Consider the following 18,044-nt stretch of genomic DNA (forward strand, 5'->3'; position numbering starts at 1 on the left):
AACAAGGGGTGTGGTGTTGTGGGTTGCTTGGTGTAGTGTGGCTGCCTCTGTTGGCTTCACCTCAAAGTGGGCAAAGAAGAGGTTCAGCTCCTCTGCCAGCGTGGCATCGCCTTCCGCAGCTGCGAGGTTGGTCCTGTAGTTGGTGAGATGCTGGATTCCCTGCCACACCTGCCTGCTGTTGTTGCTGTCAAGGTAGCCCTCTATCCTCCTCCTGTAGTCAGACGTAGCCATTCTGATGCCGCTCTTCAAGTTAGCTCGGGCTGTACTGTAGACGGTCCTGTCCCCAGACCTGAAGGCGGCATTCCTGGTCTTTAGCAGTCACTGGACCTCCCGAGTCATCCAGGGCTTCTGGTTTGGGAAGACCCGGATGCGTTTATCCATAGCTACAGTGTCAATACAGTTCTTGATATAGCACAGTACACTGTCCGTAAAAACCTCCAGGTCCTGATGTTCAAAAACATCCCAGTTTGTCCTGTCGAAACAGTCCTTCAGCTGCTGTGTCGCATCCTTGGGCCAGGATTTGATGGTTTTGGTGATGGTTGGAGCAGTTTTTCTGAGGGGGGCATAAGCAGGAATTAAATGCAGGGACAGGTGATCCGACTGACCCAGATGAGGAAGTGGTCTAGCCCTGTAGTCTAGCTTGATGTTGGAGTAGACTTTGTCCAGAGTGTTAGCCTCTCTTGTAGCACACTTTACATGACAAGGAGTGACATTTGCCCTTGTCATACACAGTCTTCTACAACAGGTTTACATGGTAAACATTATTTTAATACTCGCTGCTGGTAGTAAACTCTATCTTTGGCTGGCCAAAAAGTCCTTTTGAAATAAAGTTAACCGACAAACTACATGTGGGAGTGGATGTCAGCATGCTTCAAAAGCCCTAAAAAACAGCAAACTTCCTACGTTTGTAGAAAGACTTGCTGAAAAGGTTGCAACTGAGCCAGGCAGCATACCTAGGTGGGATAAATGCAGGAAAAATAAGGGTCCCACATGGGTATATCTGCAGTTTCCAGTGGTGGTTTGATATGGGCAACATGGGCAGCCGGTGGCCCTATGAACGTTTGCCTAGATAGAAAATCCATGTGTTTGTAAACCTCTGATTTCAACACTGTGAAAATCACTATTACCCTGGAAAAAAGTAAAAAAAAAAAAAAAATACATGCAAATAGACCAAAAAACATTCCACAGTCAAGATGAACTGCTAGAGAGAAATGAGGCCTCGGCTGCTGGGACAATCACAAATCCCTGTAATCCCTGACAGCAAAATTGCACTGTGCCATTTGATCCTTGCTTTAAATACTGTGGATCTCTGACACTGACAGGTCACGTTTAAATATAGGCACTGAAATAAAAAATAAAGACTGAATTTGCAAATAAATGCTAAAACATGGCACACCTTTTCATTTTCACCATCATGTTTCTGTGACATATTTGTCTTACCTAAAATGCAAAAGTGTTTACCAATATTTTGTGAAATAAATTTCTGCTGGCTTCAGTTTATATAAGTGAGTAATTTTGAAATACAAACACAAAAACAGGCATGAACCTGTTGTCAGAGAAGCTCTGCTGGTCCCCAGGTCTGTTATGTAGGTGTATAATAACTATTAATCCAGTTTGTCCTCATTCCCCCTTCTCTCCTGTCCAAAGCAGGCACCATTAGCAGAAATGGGTCAGCTTTAATCCACCGCCAAATTAATGGAAATAAAAATGCTTCCATTTGTGATTGATGCCGCAGTGTGTGAGGATTTCTTTGAACGGGTAAGAGGGGGTGTGAGCTGTCAGCACGAATTCATTATCCAGGTGCCCTGTAATGTCTATATAATAGTTTATGCATACGTTTGTGTGTGTGTATTTCTGTTTCCGCAAACAAAATGTGGAACAAACCTTGCACTTCAAAGAACAGTGGCACTGCAAAAACTTTTTAGACAATTTCAAAACCACATCTATAGTGTTATCTCTTAAGGCAGTCAGCAATCTGCAAACAACCAAGAAAAAATTAAATGTTTTTAGTTTATTTTTGTGTGTGTGTGTGTCGTTCTACTGTATTGCACCAAAGATAAGTGGCTCTTAAATTGTCTTCGTCTGCCACATCCCATGATAATGTCCATAAAAGTTTTGCCACAATTAAATGCAAACAATCAATTTCATCGTCAAATACAACAAAGTACCCACTAAGGTCTGCTGTGGTAGCACATCCTTTCAAAGTCAACACAAATTCATTTAAGAAATATAAGTCCAGTTCAAATTCAATTCAGTTCATTTAGCAGTGCCAATTCAGTCATTATCCCTCTCACTTGTGTCCACACATGAACACAAAATATGTAAACATAAATTTTTGATACAATTTTATTTTCCATGGAATAGAATTTTATACAAATTCTTATTTCCTATTGAAAAAAGCATAGGAAATTGACAAATTTTCTATACGGTTTAATTCCTTTTTGTCATACATTTTTCTGTGTGTGTCTGTTTGTGATCTGTTTCTGCTCATTTTGGAGTGTTTGAATGGGAGTGACTGAATGCCCTCTGGACTCTGTTCCTTTATAAGAACAGACAATTTACCATCTTCAGTTTCAGCAGGAAGACTCTGTGATCATGTGACATCATGTTAATAAAGAGGAGCCAGTAACAGAAGTCTGGGACGTCCTTCTGAGACAAAGCAAGACCTGCCGTCGATTTCTTCACTGTAAAAAGAGGACTGCTTCTTATAAGATTCAAAATACATACCCTCCTGCTCAAAATGTTAAGACTGGATTTCATAATCTGGCGTTTGTGAAACAGCCCTCTCTCCTGATAATGACACAAACACAACAGTTTTGTTCAGTTTGTTTATTGTTTGTCATCTTGTTTTATCAATATTATTCAAACTGAAAATATTACTCAGTTCAGTTATCATTATGAAGTTGTTGGTCTATATTAGAAACTATTTTCAGCTTTATTGACTTTTCTGATTATTAGAATTTGCTGTCTGACAATTATTAAATGAAAGATATTTGTTGTGGTCAAATAGCAGTATAATTACATACCAGCCATTAGACTAATGAAAGGAAATTATTGTTGTTTTAAAGGTCTGACTTTTGTCCCCCTTAATTAACCTTTCCATCATTCTTTCCCTAGATCACCAAGAAAATCAAAGTTCTGATACTAACTCTGGTATGTTAGGCAGCCCTGTGAATTCCAGCTCACTTATTCCATATTTATGCTCTATTTAGGGTCACAGCATCAAGGACATGTGCACTGTTCTTTTTTTGGCCTTTCAAATGTTAATAGTTTTTATCTGATGCTTCTATCAGCCCCTCCGGTACCTAAGGGGTATAGATATAAGACATAACATTTTTATTTGGCATTATGCTTGTAGAACATAATGAAATTGGAGTGGTACCCTCAGTGATATATATATAAATAAATAAAGTCTGTATCAGTCGTGAGGATGCAGTAAATGTTTGTGAGTGTGTCTGCAGGGGGCAGGACGGAAGGTGGATAGATAGATTTCTCAGCTCTCAGCTCTTGAGAATAAGCTGTTCCTTAGTTGAGTGATTGTGCTCTTTACGTATTTGTACCATTTCCCAGAATGCAGTGGTAGAAACAGTTAATCAGTTTGTGTCCTGGATGGCTGGGGTCAGTACAGCAATACAACTGGCCTTCCTTTGCAGCATACCTGTCAAGTTTTGGTCTTCAGAATATGGGATATGTCTAGATCCGGGAGGGTGGGGGGTTAGAAGGTGAGAGATATGAAACATAAAATGAAATAGGACCAGGGGACTATGGGAATAAAAAAACGGTAGTCCTTCCATCCATCCATCCATCTTCGCGGGGGTAGCAGCTTCAGAAGGGAGGCCCAGACTTCCCTCTCCCCAGCCACTTCTTCCAGCTCTTCCGGGGGAATCCCAAGGCGTTCCCAGGCCAGCTGAGAGACATAGTCCCTCCAGCGTGTCCTGGGTCTTCCCCTGGACCTCCTCCCGGTGGGGCGTGCCCAGAACACCTCACCAGGGAGGTGTCCAGGAGGCATCCTGATCAGATGCCCGAGCCACCTCAACTGGCTCCTCTCGATATGAAGGAGAAGCGACTCTACTCTGAGTCCCTCCCGGATGACTGAGCTTCTCACCCTATCTCTAAGGGAGAGCCCAGACACCCTACGGAGAAAACCCATTTCGGCCGCTTGTACCGTGATCTCGTTCTTTCGGTCATGACCCAAAGCTCATGTCCATAGATGAGGGTGGAAACGTAGATCGACCGGTACATTGAGAGCTTCCTTTTTTGGCTCAGCTCTCTTTTCACCACAACGGACCTGTACAGTGCCCGCTTGACGGCAGACGCTGCGCCAATCCGCTTGTCGATCTCCCACTCCCTTCTTCCCCCATTCGTGAACAAGATCCCGAGATACTTGAACTCCTCCAGTTGGTGCAGGACACCCCCCCTGACCCGGAGAAGGCAGTCTACCCTTTTCCGGCTCAATACCATGGCCTCGGATTTGGAGGCACTGATCCTTATCCCGGCCGCTTCACACTCAGCTGCGAACCGCTCCAGCAAGAGCTGCAGATCATGACCTGATGAAGCCAAAAGGACCACATCATTCACACAAAGCAGAGATGCGATCCTAAGGCCACCAAAACAGATCCCCTCAACACCTTGGCTGTGCCTAGAAATTCTGTCCATAAAAGTAATGAACAGAATCGGTGACAAAGGGCAGCCCTGGCAGAGTCCAACTCTCACTGCAAACGAGCCCGACTTACTGCCAGCAATGCGGACCAGACTCTGACACCAGTTATACAGGGACCTGACAGCCCATATCAAAGGGCCTGGTACCCCATATTCCCGGAGAACCCCCCATAAAGCCCCCCGAGGGACACGGTCGAACGCCTTCTCCAAGTCCACAAAACACATGTAGACTGGTTGGGCGAACTCCCATGCACCCTCCAGGAACCTGCTGAGAGTGTAGAGCTGGTCCAGTGTTCCACGACTAGGATGAAAACCACACTGCTCTTCTTGAATCCGAGGTTTGACTATCCAACGGATCCTCCTCTCCAGGACCCCTGATTAGACCTTGCCAGGGAGGCTTAAGAGTGTGACCCCTCTTTAATTGGAGCACATCCTCCGGTCCCCCTTTTTGAATAGGAGGACCACCACCCCAGTCTGCCAATCCAGGGGAATCGGATGTCCACGCGATATTGCAGAGTTGTGTCAGCCAACGCAACCCTGCAACATCCAGAGCCTTAAGGAACTCCGGGCGGGTCTCATCCACCCCCGGGGCCTTGCGACCGAGTAGCTTTTTAACCACCTCAGCGACCTCATCCCCAGAGATTGGAGAGCCCAACCCAGAGTCCCCACCAACATGCCTTCCTCAATGGAAGGCATGTTGGTGGGATTGAGGAGGTCTTCAAAGTTCTCTGCCCACCGGCCCACAATGTCCCGAGTAGAGGTCAGCAGAACACCATCCCCACTATAAACAGTGTTTGTGCCGTACTGCTTCCCGCTCCTGAGACGCCAGATGGTGGACCAGAATCGCCTCGAAGCCGTACGGAAGTCTTTCTCCATGGCATCTCCAAACTCCTCCCACGCCCGAGTTTTTCCCTCAGCAACCACCCGAGCCGCATGCCGCTTCGCCCTCCGGTACCCATCAGCTGCTTCCGGGGTCCCACAGGCCAAAAAGGCCAGATAGGACTCCTTCTTCAGCCTTCGGTGAGGGATGCCGGTTTGAGGGTTGAGGGTTGCCGCTGCGACAGGCACAGACAACCTTGCGGCCACAGCTCCAATCGGCCGCCTCGACAATGGAGGCATGGAACATGGTCCACTCAGACTCCATGTCCCCCACCTCCCCCGGGGCGTGTTCGAAGTTTTGTCGGAGATGGGAGTTAAAGCTCTGTCTCACAGGGGATTCCGCCAGATGTTCCCAGCAGACCCTCACAACACATTTGGGCCTGCCAGATCTGACCGGCTTCCTCCCCCACCACTGGAGCCACTGACCACTACCCCAGGTAGTGGTCAGTGGACAGCTCCGCGCCTCTCTTCATCCAAATGTCCAAGACATACGGCCGCAGATCCGATGAAATGATGACAAAGTCGATCATCAAACTGTGGCCTAGGCTGTCCTTGTGCCAAGTGCACATATGGACACCCTTTTGCTTGAACATGGTGTTCGTTATGGACAATCCATGACGAGCACAGAAGTCCAACAACAGAACACCGCTCGAGTTCAGATTGGGGGAGGCCGTTCCTCCCAACCACGCCCCTCCAAGTCTCACTGTCATTGCGTTGAAGTCCCCCAGCAGAACAAGGGAGTCCCCAGGAGGAGCACTCTCCAGTACCCCCTCTAAGGACTCGAAAAAGGGTGGGTAATCTGAACTGTCGTTCGGCCAGTGAGCACAAACGACAGTCAGGACTCGTCTCCCACCCCTAGGCAGAGGGAGGCTCCCCTCTCATTCACTGGGGTAAACCCCAACGTACAGGCGCCGAGATGGGGAGCAACAAGTGTGCCCACTCCTGCCCGACTCCTCTCACCTTGGGCAACTCCAGAGTGGAAGTATGTCCAGCCCCTCTCAAGGAGACTGGTTCCAGAACCAGAGCCATGTGTCGAGGTGAGACCGACTATTTCTAGCCGGAACCTCTCAACCTCACACACTAGCTCTGGCTCCTTCCCCACCAGAGAGGTGACATTCCACATCCCAAGAGCCAGCTTCTGCAACCGAGGATCGGACCACCAGGGTCCCCTCCCTCGGCCACCACCCATCACACAATTCACCCGACCCCTTTTGCCCCTCTCACGGGTGGTGGGCCCATGGGAGGGAGGGCCCATGTTTCCTCTTCGGGCTAAGCCCAGCCGGGCTCCATGGGTAAAAGCCCGGCCACCAGGCGCTCGCCATCGTGCCCCTCCTCCAGGCCTGGCTCCAGAGTGGGGCCCCGGTGACCCGCGTCCAGGCGAGGGAACATGAAGTCCAATGGTGCCGCTCATCATTGGGGTCTTCGGGCTGCGCTTTGTCTGGTCCCTCACCTATAACGGCAGTTTTCCAGCCAAACAGGAGACTTGACAGGTATGCTTTGCAGTCTGCCAGTATATATTAGGTCCAGGTTTGGTAACTGACTCCCCACAATCCACTGGTCAGTTTTCACCACCCAGCCCAAATCTTTTTTGTCCTGGATTGTGCAGCTGCTGCACCACATACTGGAAGTAGACACTCTCAATCACGACTCTGTAGAAGTTCTTGAGGAACTGAGCAGGAAGTCAAGCCCTTTTCAGTTTCCTGAGGAAGAAGAATCTTTGTTGGACCTTCCTTTTCAGAAAAGAGGTGTCCGGCAACCAGGTCAAGTCCAAGGTAATGTGTTTGGTGGTGGAGTGTGTTCACGCACTCCACCACCTCCCCTTGAATTGTCATAGGTGGGTGCACTGTCCTCCTGGACCTCCTGCAGTCCACTATGACCTCCTTGATATTGCTGGTGTTGAGAACCAGGTTGTTCAGTGAACAGCACTGGGACAGCTGCTGGATTTCTTCCCTGTACAGAGCTGAAGGGACACCAGATATCTTTTTGATTAAAAGAATTTAAAGAAAGGATATCATCTTTATCTCAAAAAGTTAACTTTAATCTTGCAATGGCAACCATTTATTATGAATCAGATGAAATACTTTAAAATCAAAACTCACTTTTGCTAAAAGCAACATCTCAACTGACAGCTGACTATGATACAAAAAGTTAGGAGTATTTGACTTGCACTAGTTAGTCAAATACATTCTTAAACTTGTTTTCTTAACTAACTCCCTGTTCCTTTATTTAAACTATGATAAGTTGATTAGAATTTCATATTGTGTATCTCATGTAGTTTTCTCTGTGCTGTATGTATTTCAGGCTTTTTAAAAAACCACTACAGAAGCCTGAGTCCAACCACCATCCATAAAATTTTGGCCTGAATTCCAGGTCTGGCTCTGCTTAGGCTGAGACTACAGATCTAAACTCTAAACCACAGTACAGGCTCTGACCATTTACTGGACCAAGATTTATGCAAAAAAGTGAAGCATAGATGTTCTGGAGAGAAACTAATAAAAATATCTAAGTGAATCTTCTGAATTAGCCATTTGTAAAAATTTGGCACCATATGTCCCATTTGAAATTTCTCAGATTTGTTCCTTATGTTTGTAAATAGTAATTCTACCTTAAAACAATTGTCTTTATAATGAAATGAGTTAGAAATACTCCTATGTGCAATCTGAGTGCTGTGTGTGAAAGCATTCAGTACTGCACACAGACAGAAAATAACACAGGGCAGTTTCTCAGGAGCCCATTGGCAGATTTGGATGATAGACATTAGTGGTGTGGCGTACTAGGAATTATATATAATTATATATCAGTGACATGCAGGAGGAGTCAGATTTTGTACAAATCCAAAATCCAGTAAAGAAGCTTATATTTCAGTCTTGACCTTAACTGATTAAAGATTTTAATTATGCTTTCATCAATAATTCAGCAAGGAAAATAAAAGAGTAATATAAGTCACATTTGATTTCTTAAAATGTAAATGTTTACCTATGCTAAAGTATAAATAAAGGTCAAATAACAAATAATTAAAAGACAGATGTATGATCACTGAGCTCTGATGGATGCTCAGTGATTATATCCTGCATCATTTTGTGGCACCAGAACAATGCAGGATAATTTTTACAGTGATGTAACCTTCTCCTGGTTCAGGTTACAGTTGAAGAGGTGCTGCAGAACCCCACAGAGCTGCTTTGCACCAGCCTTCACAAGTCTGGGCCTGACACCATCTGGACCTGCAGCCTGACTTCTACAGACAGACACAGAGGTAAAGGGAGTAAACAGCATCTCCTCATTTATTTGAAGCATCTGATTAACTTCTTAACACTGTAATGATACCTCGACTACACCACTAATTTCCAGATGATCTGAAAACAAGTATAGAGAATAAGGACAAAGTTTAAACTCTTCCATTGTTCACGTGAGATTATTGGCAAACAAAATGGATGAACTTCGAGCCCTCAGGACACAGCTAGATTACTGAGAATGAAACCTAAATTGTTTTGCTGAGATATGATTGCAGGATCATCTCCTCGACTCCAACATCTCTCTGCTAAGCTTTCTCTCTAATCAAGAAAGACTTAAAGACACGAAACAAAAGCAAAGGAGGTGGGTTAGCAGTGCTTGTAAACAACAGAAGGTCATGTTACTGTGGCATCATCTCTGCAGACCAGACACTGAACAGTTAGCAGTAAGTTTTTGTCCATGTTATTTTAGAACTGTTGCTATGGCTAAACGTCTTAGCAACTTTCAAATGTAAAAAAAGGATCAGTGAAAATTGTTCCAACTTTGCAACATCCAAACCAGAATAAAAAATTGTCCAAAAAGCAATGTTTCAGCCAGAAAAGAAAAAATAAAAGTAATTACTTCTTCAACTTGTTGATGGTCTTAAATTTAGATAAATAAAAAGACAAAGTTAAGCAGAGAAAGAAGTATTAAAGTTTTGTTATAATGCAAATCATATGCCCCGATATTATGGCCAGATGAAGAATGAAAGAAACTAGAAAATAACAGAAATTTTGGTGGAAGAATTGGGCTTTAGCAGAAACAGAAGATCAAGAGAAGTAAAGAGAATAATCTGTATTCTGCTTCTGTCACTGTCTTGAAACATTTTCAAGAAACCTTTTTCTATTTCTTTGATTGCACTCACATTTCACCCCACACTAAATTATTTGAACTCGCTTCTTCTTAGAAAATTGCCTCTCATGCTGAGATCACATTGCCTGTCCAGAGAGGACAACAGGTAAACTGTCAATGCAACCTTTTCTTTGGAGGTCGATTTTAATGCCGTCTCTATGCACTTGCTTACAGATTTTACAATCTCAACCTTTCATTAAAATAAACATAAGCTCCTCCTGTGCTTCTGGGGAGAAGGAGGGTCCAGAGGGCCCAAAGCTCCACTCAGTTCTCTCACAGTTCCCGCAAATGCCTCTGTTTCTGCTCTTATAGCTCTGTAGGCAAGAAAGGTAATGACAAATTCTTCTGTACCTGTTTAAGGGAAATCAATACATGACACTTTCTAGACTTTAGTCTCTAGTTGGTTATGGGGACTAACCAACCACAACTGCTTCAATATTCTTTTTTGTTTCTTTTTCCAACATTATCTTTATTGGTTTTTCAACAATGTTTCCAATAATATATCAATTAATCAATCAATCAAATTTTATTTGTATAGCACATTTCAGCAGCAAGGCATTTCAAAGTGCTTTACATCATTAGAAACACAGAAACACAATGTACCATAGAATCAATAATCAAAACACGACATTAAGTCAAGTTCCATCAATAAATTTGTAATTGATTACATTTCAAATACAATTCTTAACAGGTGGGTTTTTAGAACAGGGATGAGATTTAAAAGAAGTCAGTGTTTCAGCTGTTTTACAGTTTTCTTGAAGTTTGTTCCAAATTTGTGGTGCATAGATGATGAATGCTGCTTCTCCTCGTTTGGTTCTGGTTCTGGGGATGCAGAGCAGAACCAGAACCGGAAGACCTGAGAGGTCTGGAAGGTTGATACAACAACAGCAGATCTTTAATGTATTGTGGTGCTAAGCCGTTCAGTGATTTGTAAACTAACAACAGTATTTTAAAGTCTATTCTTTGAGCTACAGGGAGCCAGTGTAGAGACTTTAAAACTGGTGTTATGTGCTCTAACTTCCTGATTTTAGTGAGAACGTGAGCAGCAGCATTCTGGATCAGCTGCAGCTGTTTGATTGATTTGTTGGACAGACCTGTGAAGACGCTGTTGCAATAATCAATACAACTGAAGATGAACGCATGGATGAGTTTCTCTAGATCTGGCTGAGACATTAGTCCTTTAATCCTGGAAATGTTCTTCAGGTGATAGAAGGCCGACTTTGTAACTGTCTTTATGTGGCTCTGGAGGTTCAGGTCAGAGTCCATCACTACTCCCAGGTTTCGGGCTGATCGCTGGTTTTTAGTTGTAGTAACTGAAGCTGTGCATTGACTCTAGATCAGTGGTTCTTAACCTTTTTTGAGGTACCGAACCCATCAGTTTCATATGCGCATTCACCGAACCCTTCTTTAGTGATAAATAATTTTTTTTTTTTCAAATTCAAGACATAGGAATGAACTCACAGCAAGTTACAGTGTTACTGTATTCTGGCCCCCAAAAATATTTTGGCCCCATAAAAGAGTTTCAGCCCCCAAAATATTTTTTTTACTATTTTACTAGTTTAAAAATAAATTTGGATTTTTTCAAAGAATGACAAATTTTTTAATAACTTAATTTTTTTTTTTTTTTTTTAAATTTTGTTTGTTTTTTGTCATTTTGAATCCACAAAATACTTTTTGGGGGCCAGAATAAAGTATTGCACAAATTACATACCTGCAAATCAGTGTGACTTGATTTGCAGGTTGTTTCCCTGTTGTTTTTGGGAGACCAGTTCAGAGAGGCGTGGCTTCACTTTGGCAAGTGCATCTTCAGAGCAAAGTCTGTTCATTTTCTTCTTTTTATGCTTGACATATTTAGTATGGATTAAAATATTAAGAAAGAAACCACAGGTGATAGAAGGCCATCGTACAACTACGACAGCTGCTGATACTGCGCCCACTAAATTCCCCGCTGCACTGATTGGCCGAGCAATGTAACATGATCCTCTGCAGCAAGTGATGGCCAAGCAGGGCGTGTCATCACGACTTTACACAAGTGTGTCTTTACCTCCGCAGCAGAGGCTCCGCCGAACCCCTGAGACCGACTCATCGAACCCCTGGGGTTCAATCGAACCCAGGTTAAGAACCACTGCTCTAGATTTTTCCTCTTTAGGTCCAAAAATAATAACTTCAGTTTTGTTTCTGTTCAGCTGGAGAAGGTTTTGGCACATCCACACATTTATCTGTTCTAAGCATCTGTTCAGTGATTGGATGGGCTCTGAGTCACCTGGTGACATCGTAATGTAGAGCTGTGTGTCATCTGCAAAGTTATGGTAGCTAATATTATGTCCTGTTATAACCTGAGCTAGTGGGACCATATAAATATTGAATAAGAGGGGTCCTAGGATTGAACCTTGGAGTACCCCACATGTGACCTTTGACCTCTTTGATGAGAAGTTTCCAATAGACCCTTTTCACATGACGTCACACAACTTCCGTTTTGACTCGAAGCTGTGTATCCTTAGTTCCGGTGTACATAGTAAGTAATGATAAAGTTGTCTATTTCATATATATATATATGTCATATATATATATATATATATATATATATATATATATATATATATATATATATATATATATATATAGAGAGAGAGAGAGAGAGAGAGAGAGAGAGAGAGATGTATAAATCTGACAGCATATGTTGATCAGACAGATCACCGGAGCATGGAGTTTACACAGTCTCTAAAACATTTGCCTAAAATAAGATTTGAAGATATATCACGATTTGCAAACCAGTTCTCTCTGACAAAAAAAATCTAAATTAGACAAAGGCTACAAATTCTTCACCGAACAATACCTGTTTGACTATGAAGGTAGGTATTTTTGTTTTGCGTAACCGTTAGCTTAGCATTAGTGAATTTTGTTAGCTAGCTAACTACGTGACATAACTGTTCCTTAACCAGAACTTTTTACTGTTTTTGAACTATAACGTTTTAGGCTCTAATCTTGATCAGATTATTAAATTATAGACTGGAGTTGCCACTCATCCCATAAAATAGGGATTTGTTTGTTATAAGCAGAGATGTCCGGTGCCGCCGCTGCTTTGTAATGCCTTTAATCGGACCACTTTTTCGGTAACGAATAATCTAACGAGTTCGTATTTCAAATCCAGTAATCAGATTAAAGTTATTTATCCAAATCATTGCACATTAATATTTTCTTGTGTATTTATTTTTATTCCTTCTTTGCGTCTTTGGGAGAGACTCTGTGACAGTTAGCAGTGACAGAAACATGAACAGTGCATGGAGATGCGCATTTTGTTGCTGGAAAAACAGAAATATCGTCAAGCCCAACTGTTATTTGTGGCTTTTGTCTTGTTTTTATTTTCCATTAATACAGAAAATGAACCTCTAAACGTTACATCACTGACAGGCGGCGGTGTATATGTTTCCTAACTGTGGCTAAAGCTGCTGCTAGCTGGTTTACTCATGATCGGAAGCTGGTTCCTTTGAATACAGTTGGAGAATGGTAAATTGACAATGACTTATAACGGTTATCTAGCACGTAAACACTGTTTTATAAAACACAGAAAGTGAACCTCTAAACGTTACAGCGCTGACAGAGAGTATATTTTTCCTAAATGTGGCTAAAGCTGCTGCTAGGTGGTTTACTCTCCGATCGGAGGCTGTTTATTTTATACACAGATAGAGAATGGTGAATTTACAATGATTAGTAACAGCTATCTAACACTTAAATGCTGTTATTATTAAACTTACCTTTTATTATATCCTTAAGATTATGAGAATGCGGGAAGTTTTCAGCTTGGTTCCCAAGGCAAAATCACACCGGAAGTAAAGATACCCAGTTTTGAGTTATGGCGGCCATTGTCTGACGTCACTGTGAAAAGGGTCTATTGGAACAAAGAAATCCCTGTTCTTTATGTAGGATTCAAACCAGTTAAGCACTGGATCGGAGAGTCTGACCCAACTCTCCAGTCAATTCAGTAATATGTCATGGTCAACAGTGTCGAAAGCTGCACTGAGGTCCAACAGAACCAGCACTGTGGTTCTCCCACAGTCTGTATTTATATGGATGTCATTGAACACTTTTACGAGGGCGGTCTCTGTGCTGTGGTGAGCACGAAAACCAGACTGGAAGGAGTCAAAGTGGTTGGTTATTGTTAGGAAGCTAATTAATTGTTTACACACAGCTTTTTCAATAACTTTGCTGATGAATGGGAGGTTGGAGATTGGCCTGTAATTCTGCATTAGTGATTTGTCCAGATTGTTCTTTTTTATAAGTGGTTTGATTACTGCTGTTTTCAAAGCCTGGGGGAAAACGCCTGATGAGAGCGATGAGTTTACTATTTGGATCAGGTCAGAAGCAATAACAGGCAGGACTTTCTTAAAGAAATGTGTGGGTAAAACATCCAGACAGCAGGAACTTGAGCTTAGTTGACTTATAATTTCCTGTAGGGTTTTATAATTAAGTAGTTGGAATTGGTTCATTTTTCCTGTATTTATTTTGTTTGGGCACAGCATTGGTACTGACTTTATAGTGGATGTACAGATTAATCCTCTGATTTTTTGAATTTTCTCTGAAAAGAAGCTGGACAACATGTTGCAGGCGGCATTAGATTGAAGTCCAGGTGGTAACGTCTCAGGAGGGTTTGTGATTCTGTCAACAGTTGCAAATAAAGCTCGAGCATTGTTAATGTTTTTGTTTATGACATCTGCAAAGAAAGCCTCTCTTGCATGTTTTAGTGTTAAATGATAGTTACGTAGTCTTTCTTTATAGATGTCATAATGAACGTGGAGTTGAGTTTTACGCCATTTTCATTCTGCCCTACGGCAGAGTTGTCTTGCAGATCTAACTGTTTGTGCATTTCTCCATGCAGATTTCTTCCTACCAGACACAACCTTCATTTTAATTGGGGCAATGGAATCAATAATATCTGAAACTTTAGACTGAAAATCATTTACCAACTTATCTACATCATTACAGCTTATGGGTGAGGAAGAAGAATAGATTTGATTAAAAGTTTCTGCTGTGTTTTCAGTGAGAGAATGTTTTGTGATGGTTGCTGTTTGTCCAAGTGGGTTAAAAGATAAAGAACTTTCAAAGATAACAGCGAAGTGATCCGACAGGGCGACATCAGTTACAGAGAGATTGGAAATATTCACACCCTTACTGATAACCAGGTCCAGTGTGTCCAGACTCCTCTCTTAATATACCGGACATAAGGGTGCTCTCACATCAAAGGAAAAGTCCAGGGTAGTCAAATTATTGTCCAACATTCAACTTGTCTTTCCTTTTAAGCCAGGTCATTATGAGATATTGTAGAGCAGCACCTATTATATACAGAGTATATGAGAAAAGAAAAACAATGCCCCCAACCCCAAACCCCCTGAGAAGAAACAACAATTACAACAATAATGGTTTCTCTATTTTCCAGGAATTAGCCCAAATTATTTTAGTATTGTATGTGGTTCAGAAAATACAAACTCGAATGTATAATTCAAAGTAATGTAGTCAAGTATACAAATAAAGAAGATTATCTCAGGACACTGCAGGAGACCAACCGCAACTATAACTCACCCTCGATACCCCTCATATCCATATTTTCTATATATTCCATAAAAAGACCTTAAATATTTTGAAATAGCGATAGTTTCTGTTAAGAAAAAGGATTAATTTTAGTGCTTAATACAGTTAATCTACGACATGTGTAACAGTTATATACAATACTCTTATTTGGAACAGGTCTCGTCTGAGATGCGGTAAGCAGACAAAGCAGGGCCCTTGTCCTCCCCCGCTGACAGACACAGCAATAAAATTTACATTCCGATGGGGGGGAAGAGACTTTTTGGCACCAGGGATCTCCCTGTATCAGACAGAGATGAACACGAAGTGGTCTGCCCTTTTACTTAGACAAAAACCAGACACCTTTGCCATAATGAGGGGAGTTTCCAAGTTTTTCTGAGTCCCTGAGGGAGTTTCTAATTGGTCAAAGAACGGAACGCCTTGACTGCATATATTAAATAGGGAAACACCTCTTTACTTTAAGATTCCGTGTTAAGAAAAAAACCAGAGAGAGAGCGGCCGCTATTTTCGCCTTTTTGTCTTTGTTTCGTGTTCGTTTGTCTTCCCCTTGTGTGTTTTTAGTTTTATGAAAAAATGCATATCTCTGTTCCTCTGCAGCTTTGTTGTCGATTGCTTTGTATGAGATTAAACTCTGTGATCTGTGACGTCAACACGCTTTGTTGTTGTTTCGTTTTAGCAGCACGCCGTTGCTGCACGTCGCCCACGGAGAACGCCGCTCGCCGAGGATCCCGGGAAAAATTAAAGAGGAAGAAGGAGCCAAACGTTTTATCCAAAGCTACCATTAAATGATCCTCTTTTTTAATATTTCCCTTTTATAATGAAAGTAATCTTTTCCATTGGTAATGTTGTGGATATTTCATTAATCCAGCTAATTAGTTTTGGTTTACTGGTACTCTTCCATGAGAGCGCAATGACTCTTTTTGCAAGTAGTAAACATAAATCCATGGCAGTAATAATCTTTCTGGACATCTAATGTCTGTCAGGATATAAACCTATAATGAACAATTTGGGGTCAAAAACTAGTTTTATACCTAGTGTAGTCTCTAGATCTTGTTTAATCTCCCTCCAGAATTGTTTGACTTTCTTGCATTTCCAGATGCAATGGAAGAATGTTCCCTTCTCTTCTCCACATCCAATACACAGGTCTGGGATGGCACCATTATACTTATTAAGCTTTTCTGGCGACACATATGTTCTCATTAGCCAGTTATATTGCAGTACTTTGAGGTGTGTATTGGTGGTTTTGCTTCAGTCCTCTGAAGACAAGTTTTCCTGTAAATCCTCCCTCCAGGCATTGAGCTTCCATAAGAGGATCCCTCCACTAACATGCTATATAGTTTGGAGATAATTCCTTTTCTAAAGCAATCATTCTTCATTTCAATTTCCAAGGTGGACAGCAGAGGGATGGATTCACATTGATTTTGAGATAATTTAAAATAATGTTTACTTGGGATATCATACCTGGCCTTCAACTCTTCAAATGACATCAAAACCCCATCCTCTGTTTCCACAAGATCTCCTATTGTCTTTAAACCTTTTTCAACCCATTTCCTAAAACCAGGATCTGCCCTGCCTAGACGGATAGACTGGTTACCCCATATTGGACTGAAGCATGATAGGGAGGAGGAGTCACCTAAATACTTCTTCAACTGATACCAAACCAAGATCATATTTCTGACTATAGGGTTTTTTGTCTTTTTTTCCAGCATTCTGATTTTTGCTAAGTAAATATACTGGGGTAGAGGGAGAGGTACAGAACAATTTTCAATATTCACCCATGACAAGAGACATTTATCTGTAAAATAATACATCATAGTCCTCAATTGAGCTGCCCAATAGTACCAAAGTGGATTGGGGCACCTGAGGCCTCCTCTATCATACGGTAGGTACAAAAGTGTTAAACGTAGCCTTGGTTGTCTATTATTTCACAGAAAGCCTATGAAAATATTTTTTAGGGCAGAAAATAAATTGGCAGGAGGTGGCAATGGGATGTTCTGAAACAAATACAGAAGTTTGGGCATCATATTGGATTTAAGGACATTGATTCGTGCTATAACTGACAAGGACAGGTAGTTCCATCTATCCACAGACGCAGCAATTGAGTCTGTCATGGGGTTATAGTTAACCTCAACTGTCATTTATACTTGGTACTATCCTAATCCCCAAATATGTAAAACAATCTACCTTTTTGAATAGGAAAGGATTCCCGACACTGTTTCTTTCTTCTGAATTAAGTAACATTAACGAAGACTTGTCTTTATTTACTTTATATCCTGATATTCTTCCAAATGCATTTATTAGATCTAACAAGGCTGGAATAGAGTCTCTCAGTTTGTCCAAAAAAAGAATGACATCATCAGCAAATAAAGTAATTCTATGTTCCTGTTGGCCTATTGTCAAAACAGTTATGTTTTTATGAGACCGCACCGAAATGGCAAACGGTTCTATTCCTAGAATAAATAATAAAGGAGACAAAGGAGACCCTTGTCTACAACCTCGTTTAATTTTAAATGATTTAGATATAACTCCATGAGCATAAGGCTCATTGTATAAAAGTTTAACCCATCGACAAAAGTTGTCCCCACAGCTAAATCTTTTCAATATCTCAAATAAATAGGTCCATTCAACTCTATCAAAGGCCTTTTCGGCATCCAATGATAGCAAAGCAGTGTCTGTATTTTTCTTTCATATTATAAATGATATCCAGCACTCGTCTCACATTATGAATCTGCGCTTTCTGATTAGCTACCTGTCACATTCAACAGGCTGCGTTAACACTCACAGTCAGGGAAAACCCCTGA

The 18,044-nt window shown here is 41.8% G+C and overlaps 1 pseudogene; it reads right to left on the reverse strand.

Annotated features, from left to right (window-relative positions):
• Positions 1–318: 318 nt before the first annotated feature.
• Positions 319–14,078, reverse strand: LOC111609738 (annotated as a pseudogene).
• Positions 14,079–18,044: the final 3,966 nt, after the last annotated feature.

This window comes from Xiphophorus maculatus, chromosome 9, assembly GCF_002775205.1.
Source record: "Xiphophorus maculatus strain JP 163 A chromosome 9, X_maculatus-5.0-male, whole genome shotgun sequence".
NCBI lineage: Eukaryota > Metazoa > Chordata > Actinopteri > Cyprinodontiformes > Poeciliidae > Xiphophorus > Xiphophorus maculatus.